General features: G+C 31.7%; 1 protein-coding gene across 1 annotated transcript in view; it reads left to right on the top strand.

Annotated features, from left to right (window-relative positions):
- The window catches only part of NAALADL2 (N-acetylated alpha-linked acidic dipeptidase like 2), a 1,375,347-nt gene that overhangs the window by 1,034,893 nt on the left and 328,334 nt on the right, over window positions 1-12,120 (top strand). The gene's annotated exons all lie outside the window — the stretch shown is intronic.

Genomic DNA, 12,120 nt, shown 5'->3' on the forward strand with positions numbered 1-12,120 from the left:
TCACTTCTCACCTAATTTAAAAAATTTAGCAGAACATTTTTTCCTGTTTATTAGTAGAGCTCACACTTTTATTTCTGCATTCTTATTATGAATTTCACTACAGATAAAATATGTGCTATTTCTCATTATGAAAACAATCATACCACAACTTAGGGATGGTCTCCTCTTAGCCTCAATGTCTGTTAATTTATATATTGGAACCAATCTTTCAGATGCCCACAGGACTTTTTGGGGAGTATTGCAGGAACTGAACTAGAAAAAGAGAGAGGTAATGAACAGAGCTTTGAATGAGCCATAAGTTTTGATTGAAGTGTAATGCAAACTAACATTTTACAACTTTCATAAAGTGTTTTTTAGCTTAATAGTTTTTATTGGCATTTCCATATGTAGTACAATAAAGAAGACATTATGAAACATGAAGTAGGTAATTCTGTACATTTAAAATCAGCCAAGCCCCTGTGTGCATGCCTAAATTATATCCATATCTGTAAGTCAATTTCTCCTGCTCTGTGCACTACTTTGAATTCCTTGACTCCTACCTGCTTGGAAACCTTGCAAAAGCAAATGAGCCTCGATGTCTCCCTTGGAAATTTAAGATATTTCTGAATGAGTGGATTATAAGGTAGAAGAAATAGTGATCTCAAGTATCCAGAAATAGAGGAGGGTTGGTTTAAAAATGTGTCATTTTCTTATCGTGTGTGACAAGTTTTATATTTTGAGAATCTTGAAAGATATTTAATCATTGAAATTGATGGGTAAATAGAAATAGTTAATTATTAAGAAGTATTAAATCTACAAAATGTTATTTCTGAGAATATAATGCTATTTAAAATATCTTTGCACATCTTATAACAGGACTAAAATATTTCAGTATCTAAACCTAATTATGTGAGAATACAGTATGGTTTCTCAACCACAAGTGATGATTGATGATTCACAAATGATGACATACATGTCAACATGTACCTCACTTTTTGGAAGAGGAATCTTTTCTGTTCTATAATTGAAAATGTTTGCACACTAACAAATGTAAAAATGAACTGGAATGTGTATAGAAAATATTTTTTTTCTGTTGAGATCGTGTGTCTGTGTATGTATGTGTTCATGTTTCACAGAACAATTTAGAAGGTTAGGAATATCACAACTTCAAGCAAAGGATAGCATTATGTAATTTCAATCAATGGGGATTACTTATATATATATCTAATTTTATGGAATGAATATAAATAATATATATTCTCATACAAAAATTTAATATCACATTTTAAAAAAATTATATATTTTTAAAACTCAAATATATAAAGGTTTATACATTTTATAAACAACTCAAATCTATAAGTGTTAAGAGATACGAAGAAAACAAAACTTTACAGTAATTTACGTGATTTAATTAAAACAATTCACCAGTAGTAAAAATTAAAAGAAATACATAAAGCCTTTTTTTGAAATAAAAAAGAACTAAAATGATAACATGCAGAACATATGTAACTTCATTTCCAATATTGAAGATTTTATCAATGATTAAGGACAAAGATATTTCATTAATTTGTTTAGATTTATTTTTCTTTGAGTGTACACACAGTAGTGGGATTGCTGTGTTGAATGGTAGATTTACTGTTAGTTCTTTGAGGAATCTCCATACTGTTTTCCCTAGAGGTTGTACGAATTTACATTCCCACCAACAGCATATAAGCATTCCCTTTTCACCACAATCTATGCCAATATCTGTTTTTTAACTTTTTAATATTGGCCATTGTGGCTGAGGTAAGGTGGTATCTCATTGTGGTTTTTTTATTTGCATTTTTCTGATGATTTGTGAAAAAAGCATATTGACTAAATTGTAAATGACACAAGACTGTATATAATATCTAATCCTTTGTATAGTAATATGTAGATTACAAAAGATTTCATCAAGTTCATATAATAGATTTAAATACATAAGATGAAATCTTTAAAGTATTAGTATGAAATACTGCATTTAATTTTTTATAAGCTAGATACATATAGGATGTTTTAATGGATTACAAGCTTGATATGAAACAAAACTATAAAATGGATGTCCTAAATCAAACACCAGTTTTAAGTACATTTATAGAATGTTATTCCAATCAAGGAGTTGGTAGTCCCACAGTATCTGGTCTATCAGACAACATCTTGATATGATAGTCCTATCGCTCAAGTCACAATTACTGGATATATTGAGGTATAATTCACATACAGTAAGATTCTCCATTCTTCAATGTACAGCTTGATGAATTTTGACAAATGTATATAACCATGTATACACAATCACAATCAAGATATACGGCATCTCTGTCACAGTCACGCTCTCAGCATCACACAACTGCTGCTGGCATTGGGGGGAGGTTTGCCACTAGTGATTCAGGACTGTTTTTCCTACCTCTTCAGTGCCTTTCAGCAATATGAAGTTAAAACCAAGTACTTTGAGTGCTCACCTTGTATTTGGTTCTTATGAAGGTTTTTTCTTGTGTAGATAGCTGTTAAATTGGTGTCCACTTTGAGTGGAAAATCGGTGGAGCCTTCTATTCCTCCACCTTGCTCTGCCCCAAGTCCCCAGCACCTTATTATAAAGAACATGGTGAACTTACTTTAACCCAGTATTCATATTGAAGGAGCATTATAAACTGTAATTATACATTCTTTCATGCACAAACATTTAAGTACACACACACACACACTTAGTATTGTATATATTTGTGTATTATATATTATATATTTATTTCTTGATTTATTCTACTGGAGACCTTAAGATGTTCTATAGACATCAGTGGAGTGCCAGCACCTCTGATTGAGTAGAGAATAAGAGATCCTTGCTAAGATCTAATTTCTTGGGGGGATAAAAGCCCTTTTTTGTAATTTTATTTCCATTGACTCCTTAAATGTACAAAAAGATGTACAGGTGAGTGACCTCTTAGTGAAACACAAATGCCTTCATGCAAAGTAGATTATGAAATTAAAGATAAGATTTATCTTCAAATAATAGTTTTAAAATTAAGATGCAAAACAAACACATATGCACCTCTCCCTATATGTTGCTGTTCTGCTCTTAGTTTTCAAAATCATCTTTTCTAGATCACAGAATGTATTGATTTTGCCTTTAGAAAAACAGAATTTGGTCATCCATATTTTAGGCAGCATTCTGTAAGTCTTAAGAAAATAGCAATGAAATTTCTAACAGGTTATTTTGGGAAAACCTGCAGCATTTGCACATATGAAAGCAGTCCGTCTAGCCATATTCTATTTAAATGTTGCTTTTGCAGCACCTGCCAGAAACTGGCCAACCTGATTAAAACTAAATAATTACATCAGTATTGTAAAACTTTGCAGGGGACAGACAGTGTTTTTTTAATTTAATTTAATTTTAGAGACATAGTCTCACTTTGTCACCCAGGCTGGAATGCAAGTGGTATGATCATAACTCACTGTAACCTTAAACACCTGAGCTAAAGCAATCCAACACCCTCAGCCTCGCAGGTAGCTAATCCTATAGGCATGCACCACCATGCCCAGCTAAATTTTTAAAAAATAGTTTGTAGAGATGGGGGTCTTGCTGTGTTGCCCAGACTTGTCTCAAACTCCCGGTCTCAAGTGATCTTCCTGCCTTGGCTTCTCAAAGCGCTGGGATTACGGCCATGAGCCACGGCACCCAGCCAAATGTTGTTGTAGTTGTAGTCGTTGTTGTTGTTTTAAGTCTCTGAAAAAGTAGCAAAGATATTTTTGTAGTTTCTTCTTTAATTTCCTGTTTTACTTTTTTTATATACAAAGCACTACAAAATGCATACATATATTTCAAGTCAACTACGTTCGTTGGAGTTTTTGAGCTCCTAATTTGTCTATAGTATTATTTCTTCATTGTGAATATCCCGTTTGTTGCAAAGCCTACTGATGTGCTGAGTATTTAAAGAGAACCCAAGCTGTGCACAGCATTGCTTTAAGTGTTGTAGGACACAGTAAGCAGATGAAATGCACCTGTTGCCCAGGAGCTTATAATTTTACCAAGAACTTCAGATGTGCGTAAATAGCTAAGATATAAGAGTGAGTGTGATATGTGCTATCCTAGAATTCACAGGAAAGGGAAAATATGATTGGTTTAATTTGGAAACATGCATTATATGACAGTGGCAAAAAACTGAGTGGACTCAGAATCTTAAATTTAGCCATCTGTCTTTTCAAACCTCAATCCTTCAATCAAGTAAAAAACAAACAAACAAAAAACAGTATTTCTCTTCAAATCACAAGAAATAATGCTCATTCCCATTTTCTTGCTCAATTGAGTGCAAAGTTGTTATGCTTCTGCTCTTTTCTTCTTGTGTGAGGGCGACTAAAATGCCACAGCTTTGTCTGCTGAGGTACTTACACAGTTACTTCTCTAACAGCCACTGTATTGTTTTACCTTCTGACTGACCATGCCACAATTTTTTAGGGTATAAAAACAATACATGTCTGACATTTTTGCTTGACTGACTAGAGCCCTGACTTTCAAGTAACAGAGATATTTATTATTTTTGTCTTGACTTTATATTTACATATTCTGGAATAATAAAAATAACAACTAAATCTTGTAATAAATCTAAATTAAACCTTGTTATACCCTAGAGCTTGCACAAGCTCTTGGATAAATCAATAGATATTCCCTTGAAACAATACCACTAGGCTATGATTTTAATATTTGAAAGGATTTCCTCAGGTCAGGCATCAGAGAAAAGGCCCCCATCATCTTTCTGGGGGCAAACACCAAAACATTGAGAGCTGTGTTCTTGAACACTTGCTGAGAAACAAACAGCAGATAGGTTACCAAATCCAGAATCCTATAAATAGCTTAGAACTTTACAGATGTTTCTTAAACTTCTTTAAGTGTATATATAAATCAATATATAAATGCATCATCAAGCATCTTTTAGAACAGATATTACTACTTTTCTAAATCTCTTCTAACACTTTCAAACCTGACTGTGTATTGACTGCGTTAACACGTCATGGGTGAATTTCAGACTAAAGTCAATTCAGAATGATGATATTTAGCATATTAATTTCCCAAAGAATTATAGAACTTCTTTATTTTATAATTGAAAGCCTGTAACTTTGTTTGGAAAACACCTGCATATTTTACTTTTTAGAGCTGTTGAAAGGGGAAAAGGCCAAATGAATTAAAGTCCTAACCAGAAATCGCTTAATTTACTGTACCTTCGTTCCTTTGTCTTCTATTTTTGCTCCATCCTGTTATATCATTTTCATATTTATGTGTTTGTTATTCCAACTTTAACCAAAGACTTCTATCTGCTACTGGATTTTCATAATATTCTTTTGCATATACATGTAGTTACAAATAGTCACTGTGCAAAAAATGTGGAAAACAATGTGAGATGAACAGTCCATGTGTTGCTCTGGGTTTGGATGGCATTACTGCCTCAATAGAGCCATTCAAGGGTTTTTGTTGTTGTTGCTTCATTTTATATTGTTTCACTGGTGACACAATTTAGACTTCTTTTTTCCAAACACTCTTTTTTTGGTTACTTGCAACTTTTTTTTCCACAAGAATTGTTGACCGAATATATAGTAGCAGATCACAGAAGGTACGGTGCTAAAATAAAAATAGCTGTCTTCTCACTCCGCTCTTGATGATTTAATTCAGTACTGAAACAAAGCTTAATTTCTTTTCTGCTTCCTGTAAGATATAACAGTACAACTGATGTTGAAACATTCTGTTAACTTGTCTTTCATGACACATGACATAGATTTTTTTGGGTTTTGTTTATATATTTTTGTTTTGTTTAGTTTTTAATGAGAGAAATTCTATTTTCTTATTTACCATGAATTGCAATTCTTTTCTGGGGGTACTCCTTAATTTATCTTCCTTTCTGCTGGTGTTTTTACTTCTAGTCAACGGAAGCGACCATAAAGACTAATGAACTGATTTAAAACCCTTCTTTACACTGCGTTACCACTTTGATAAAGATTCACATTTAGAATTGTGATTCTATTGGCAGGTTTATCTATCTCCTGAGTTTACAAGGTTTTGCTTTGTGTTAAAACTAATGCATCCCTCCAGTTTACTACTGTTTTACAAGGTTTTCTGTTCAGTATATACTGACAGTATGTAAATCCCTTTTTATTTAGATCTAGATAACAAGAGAAGTCTTAGTGAGATTCTGCTTAAAACTCCAATTTTCAGAAGGCAGCTGATTTATATATTAGGACTATGTAACCAAAAAGAAATCCAAACAATTTGAAACTTGAAATACTATTTAGCTTGAACTCAGCCATCCCGTCATAATTAATATCACATTGTTAAAATGGCTTAAGCTGACTTACTTTTTGTCTGCAATTTTTTGATTGGTACACTGGACACAGGCCTCTTCAGGACTTGAAAGAGTGACTGTTTACTCAGGACAGATATTAGTGAATCACTACTGTTGGGAGGTTAGATAAAATTCTGTAACAGTATCATTAATGCAGTACAGTACACTTTTCCATTTAAAATATGAAATTTACTCTGATAAACTGTTGCTTTATTTCCCCCCTTAAACACTGATCAAGTCTTACATGTTTTGGTTAAAAACCTATCATTAATGCTATCAATTAATAATTGACATAACACTACAATAGCGATATTCGTTCTTATGACATATGACAATTTATATAGTATTTTAATGAATAATGAAATAAATTTAAACAGTTTTTTGCTGAACAAAATAATAACCGTCTCAAAAATAAGTACTGGGGTAATTTTATTATCTGTTGTTATGTACTTATCTTTGATAAATTTTATAAATTGTGGATTCTTGGTTTTTGCCATTTCTCTTTTTAAGTTGTAACCTGATTAAACAATTTTGTGTTTGAATGGTTTGCTTGAATCTTTAACAAAATAATTTGGTTCAATGAAAGAAAAGGTAATCAATGTAATAATAATGTTAAATAAATGGTTAAACAACAAATATACCAATGAACTTACTTTGAACAAGCATTTCCCAGTGTGCATTATGAAAGGTATACAAAGTAGAACCTTCAGTATGTTATCTTGCATTATAAAGATCCAAAGCTAAATAGAACATGCAGCCTTTTCCAAACTTGTTTTACTCTGGAACATTTTCCTTCAGACATCTTGTGAAAAATGGCCACAGGAATGCTGCTTTAAACAAACCCTATAATATTTAAAATATGAAATTGTACAGAAATGAAGTTTCCAATATCTTCACTTTGATAATGAATTTTTCAAATGTTAAGATCCACAATTTGCATGTTTCAGTGCAAATACACTTTTTCAGAAACACAACTCTATATACAGTGCTGATAAGGCTTGAAGGCACTGATTACTCCTTCCCTTTGATCTGGAATTTCACCTGCAAATTTATAGCCTTAAGTGTCTTATAACCTGACATGAATCTCTCCATAGTTACTATTACTAACTGTATTTTTAGTTGCAAAATTATAATTTTAAGGTGAGAATTATAAAATAAATTGAACAGCAGAACATTAAGCTATTTTAACCCTGAAAAAACAGTTCTCCTAAGGGCCATGGATAGTAATTTTATGTATGTCTTCAAGGTTTACAGAAACAATTTCAATTCAGCCTAAGGAAGAATTCTCAAATAGGAAGAATTAACTTCAGGTGCTCAAACACTGCACTGATGTAGGAAAGAGGAAGTGAATATTTTTATGGATGAATGCTTCAGTCAATATTTATTATAAAGTAATTCATTCATAAATTCATATTTTATTTGTGTTTGTTTGTTTAGCTTTTATAATATATAAAAGAGCCTATAATTTATTTCTAGGTGCCTCTGGTTTCTAGGCTAAGAGCTTTCATATTTATAGTTTATCTATATTGTGCCTTAACAAATTCTGGCTCTAAATCTACAAGCCATATACGATAAACATTGGTGAAATACAAGAAACCATGAAAATTTTAGGTCTAGTGTTAATGTTTACAACTCTTTTCTGAGACTGTATAACCACATAAACATAGCGCATTGTTGTAGACATATATCAATGGCAACGATCTCATCCACAAGCAACTCTAACTCATTTATCTTCTGTAATCAATGGTAACTCCAGAAGGAGTTTAAGATGGCAGTAGCCTGGATTGAAATAGACATGATGTAGTGAGGTTTAGGGAGAAAAATCTATTTTAGAATCATAGCATCAAAAGTAGTATTCTATTCCACAGCACCCTTTTTCAAGTAAAGTAATCCAGAATTATTTACTTTGAAATTTCAGAATCTAAATGAAAGGTATTAATTTATCAATTATGTTTTACATAAAGTTGTCAACCTTGAAATAAAATAGTTTTTTCTAGCTTTATACAGACTTCTAAAATATTAATCAGATTTCAGTAATATTCAGTAGATAATCATAGGATCCAAAAATAATAAGGTAGTGTACAATCCGTAAATAAGGTGGGCTGCTGCTCTAGTTTGATAAAGATTCACAAGGGTGATTGACATTTTCACTTTAACCTAGAATTTAAATAAAAGAACTATGTGTATTAGAAAATAGCTCCTTGAGAACTAATATAGCTCCTTTTATTATCTTATCCTGCTCTTTGTAAAAAGTGTATAAACTATACATGGGCAAAAAGAAAAACATAATTCGTCACCTATAATTTTGCTATCCAGAGAGAAACACTGAGAACATTTTTCTTTGTGTAACGCATGCAGATTATGTCGTTACCTAAAGGGAAATGCGATCTGTAGTTTTTTTCCTTTTAAAATACTATAAGTAGCTGCTATTTTTTAAAAAAGCAGTATTATCATTGGTACATAAGTGAATGTAGATGAACAATATATGGGAATTCATTGTAATATACTTACAACTCTTTTGTAGGTTTGAATTGTTTTTGAAAATAAAAATGGCCAATTAATGTATGTGTATTATTTTATTATATAGCTATATTGCCTTTACTAACCAATTCATTTTCTTTAACATTTATATACATTTCAAAGATTTCTTTGTCATTACTAACAATGCCACTATGTGTGTGTGTGTGTGTGTGTGTGTGTGTGTGTATAGTTGTGTCTACATACTCTTTTCCCTTTTCAATTAGAAAGCTTGGGGAACAAAAAGCTACTGCTTCAAAATGCTGACTCTAGGACCACAGCACCATAAATTGATAGGTATTTGGAGCAACTTCACTCGTGCTGGTGTAAAATGGCGCCATCACTTGAAAAAATGGTTTGACTATTTTTTATAAAGACAAACATGTATCAGTCATATTACTCAACAGTCACAAGTCTAGGTATTTATCCAAGAGAAATGAAAATGCATTATACAACAACATACACAAGCATGTTCATGACAGCTTTATTCATAGTAGCCCAAACAACCTAAATGTCTATCAGGAGGAAAACAGATAAATTGTCCCGTGGTTTACTCATATAATGAAATACTACCTAGCAATAAAAAAGAGTAGTCTATTGGCAGATACAGCATCATGGGTTAATTGCAAAACCTTGTGACTTGCAAAAGAATCTAGACACAAAACTATATATTATACAATTACATTTAGGAAAAGTCCTAGAACTAACCTATGGTAAAAGAAATCGGTATTTACTTCTGGATTGGAGTGCCATTAGATATAAACTTTAATACATGTATATTCAGTGTATCTCCAGAAAAAAATTCATCTTTCAAAAGTTCCAGCTCATGCTTAGAGACACAAAAACTTATCATTGCACTGAGGCGAAGCTTACAGTACTATTGGGAAAAAAATATTAAAAGTTATTCACTTTTCAATAAGAAAAAAATTAGAGAAACTAAAATATACTTATCTAAGGGATACATATTAGCCAACATCAAGAAAAATCTCAGCATGAATGTTAAAGTAATCATTAGATTCTAAGTCTGCTAAAATTACTATAATTTTGTATTCAGTGAATTCTTCAGTTTGCACAGGGGGCTCCTTAAATCTGAAGTTTTCAAGAGGCTGCTGTTGACTATTAAATTTCCAATGACCAAATGTATCTCAAAAGATAAAATCACATAAATTGTTAGCTTCAAATATGGAACCGTAGACTGCAGATGTAGAGTTTATTTTGCCAAAAGCTTTTTAAGTAACTAAAGCCTTGGTTTATGGTATGGTCTTTTAATCTGTCAGTGTCTTTAAAAGCATTTATTATTACAATATAACTTCCAGCTCCATTTGAGAAAATCTTTCATCATGACGTGTAAGTTATCATTTGTATATGTTCAGAAATATCTTCTCAAAAGATCTTCTCATCATGTTCACAATTCACATTTAGATTTCTAAAAAACAGTTTTTCATACAGACCCATTGCTTCATTAAAAGTAGTTAATTCATGTCTATGTTTTCTCTAACCTACTAATTTTGTTTAGATTATCTCTCCCTTTCAGCTTACAAAATAATAGTAAATTTAGGACACATTAATACTCTATCTGGATAATAGTCTGATATTGGTCTGGAAAATTTGTGAGGAAAGGATAGTAGAAATTTAACATAATCTTTTGAGATTAACACTTGATACTTTTACTTATTTTCTGGACATTTAGTAATTTCCTTAAACTTTTTACTAGATGTGGGGAATTAACTTTTATTTGTAAGTGTCCTATCTGCTCATTCCAACAACGTCTTTTGGACAGGAACACCTGTTAGTTGAGTCCACTTCATTCAGATAAACATACCTGTTCCTTAAAATAAACGTACCTGAATAAAAAGTCTGAATTTCACAAATGCACAAAATCACTACTTGAGAAATAAACCTACCTAGGGAATGATACTAATTTAGCAAAACTTTTATATATCAAATTGCTGTGTTATATATAATAACATATATTTTCAACCTCTGTATCCTGATAATTGCATCTTATTCTATTAAAGATATATACAGGAAGTTTATGGAGATATGTTGGAGGAAAAAAGAGTCATTAAGTCTTTAGAAAGCATGCACATAGTAAGCTATGTGCCAGGCATAAGACAGATTTAATTGCAATTGACTTTACTTTTTGGCTTTTTTTTTTTTTAACTTTCCTTTTCTCCTTTTCCTGACCCTTTAAACATCTTTTTTCCTGACTTCTTTACTAATATTTTTTTCTTATTTTTCTATTTATTTTTCTTCCTTTCAAGGTACTTATCAAGTGCTTGTACCTAATATGTCTCCTAATCTATCATTTAATTTTTTTCCACTTCTATTAATATTTTTTTTGTAACTGAATTTGACCTCAAGTCAGCCATGCTCAGGGCTAGAACTTCAATAATGTTTGGTTTTCATAGTCATCTCAAGGGAATGCATTTGGTGTTTCAGGACTAGGTTGCAGAGAGCCGTTGACTCAAACACAGATGTCCCATGTTGAAAGCAATGGGCTACTGGTTACTGGTTTGGGTAAGAAATTAATTGAATGTGTGCTTGGGTGATTAAAAGTCTCAGCATTGGGTACTGAAAGCAGTGCAGACATTTTACTGAGAAGAATAGAAGGGAAAATAAGTATTAGTTTGACGCAAACGTAATTGCTGGTTTTGCCATTACTAATATTTAGTGAGCATGTGCACCCCAGGTCCTGTACTAAATACATCTTTATATATTATTGATTATTATATTGTTTTCTGGAAGCAGGCTAACCTCACATTTTTTAAGCAGCTAGTCCTGGAAGCAGAGTAAAGTTATGACCAACTGAATCTCTTAGTCAAACAGATAGCTAAAGAGCAACACAGTTTAGTAGAAGGACCACTTCAAAGTCAAATACTTTATTTGGGCAAGGGCTGAAATTATAAGAAAAAAAGAAAGATACAGATAAATACCATTTACCATGAATAGTGTACCCAGGTGTACCAAAAGTAAAATGTTTTCACTTACTTTGAAAGTTTATCTGTTAGGAAAACACATTTAGAAAAAAATGTATTAGTTACATTTATAATATATACATATTTGTTAAAACAGTTCACGGTTTATTTGAGCAACATTATAATCAGTATTTTCAAATCACTGAAAGTATCTATTTTTTAAAGTATCTCTTAAAAGAAATAATTATTTGCAAATGCTATGTAAGTAACATAAATCATGTTTACAAGATACCTTTTAATCATTATAAAATTGCTGTCATCATAGTTAAAATGCCACTGTATGGATATTGTATGTTTCAAACTAA

The sequence above is a fragment of the Pan paniscus genome, chromosome 2 (assembly GCF_029289425.2).
Source record: "Pan paniscus chromosome 2, NHGRI_mPanPan1-v2.0_pri, whole genome shotgun sequence".
Taxonomy (NCBI): Eukaryota; Metazoa; Chordata; class Mammalia; order Primates; family Hominidae; genus Pan; species Pan paniscus.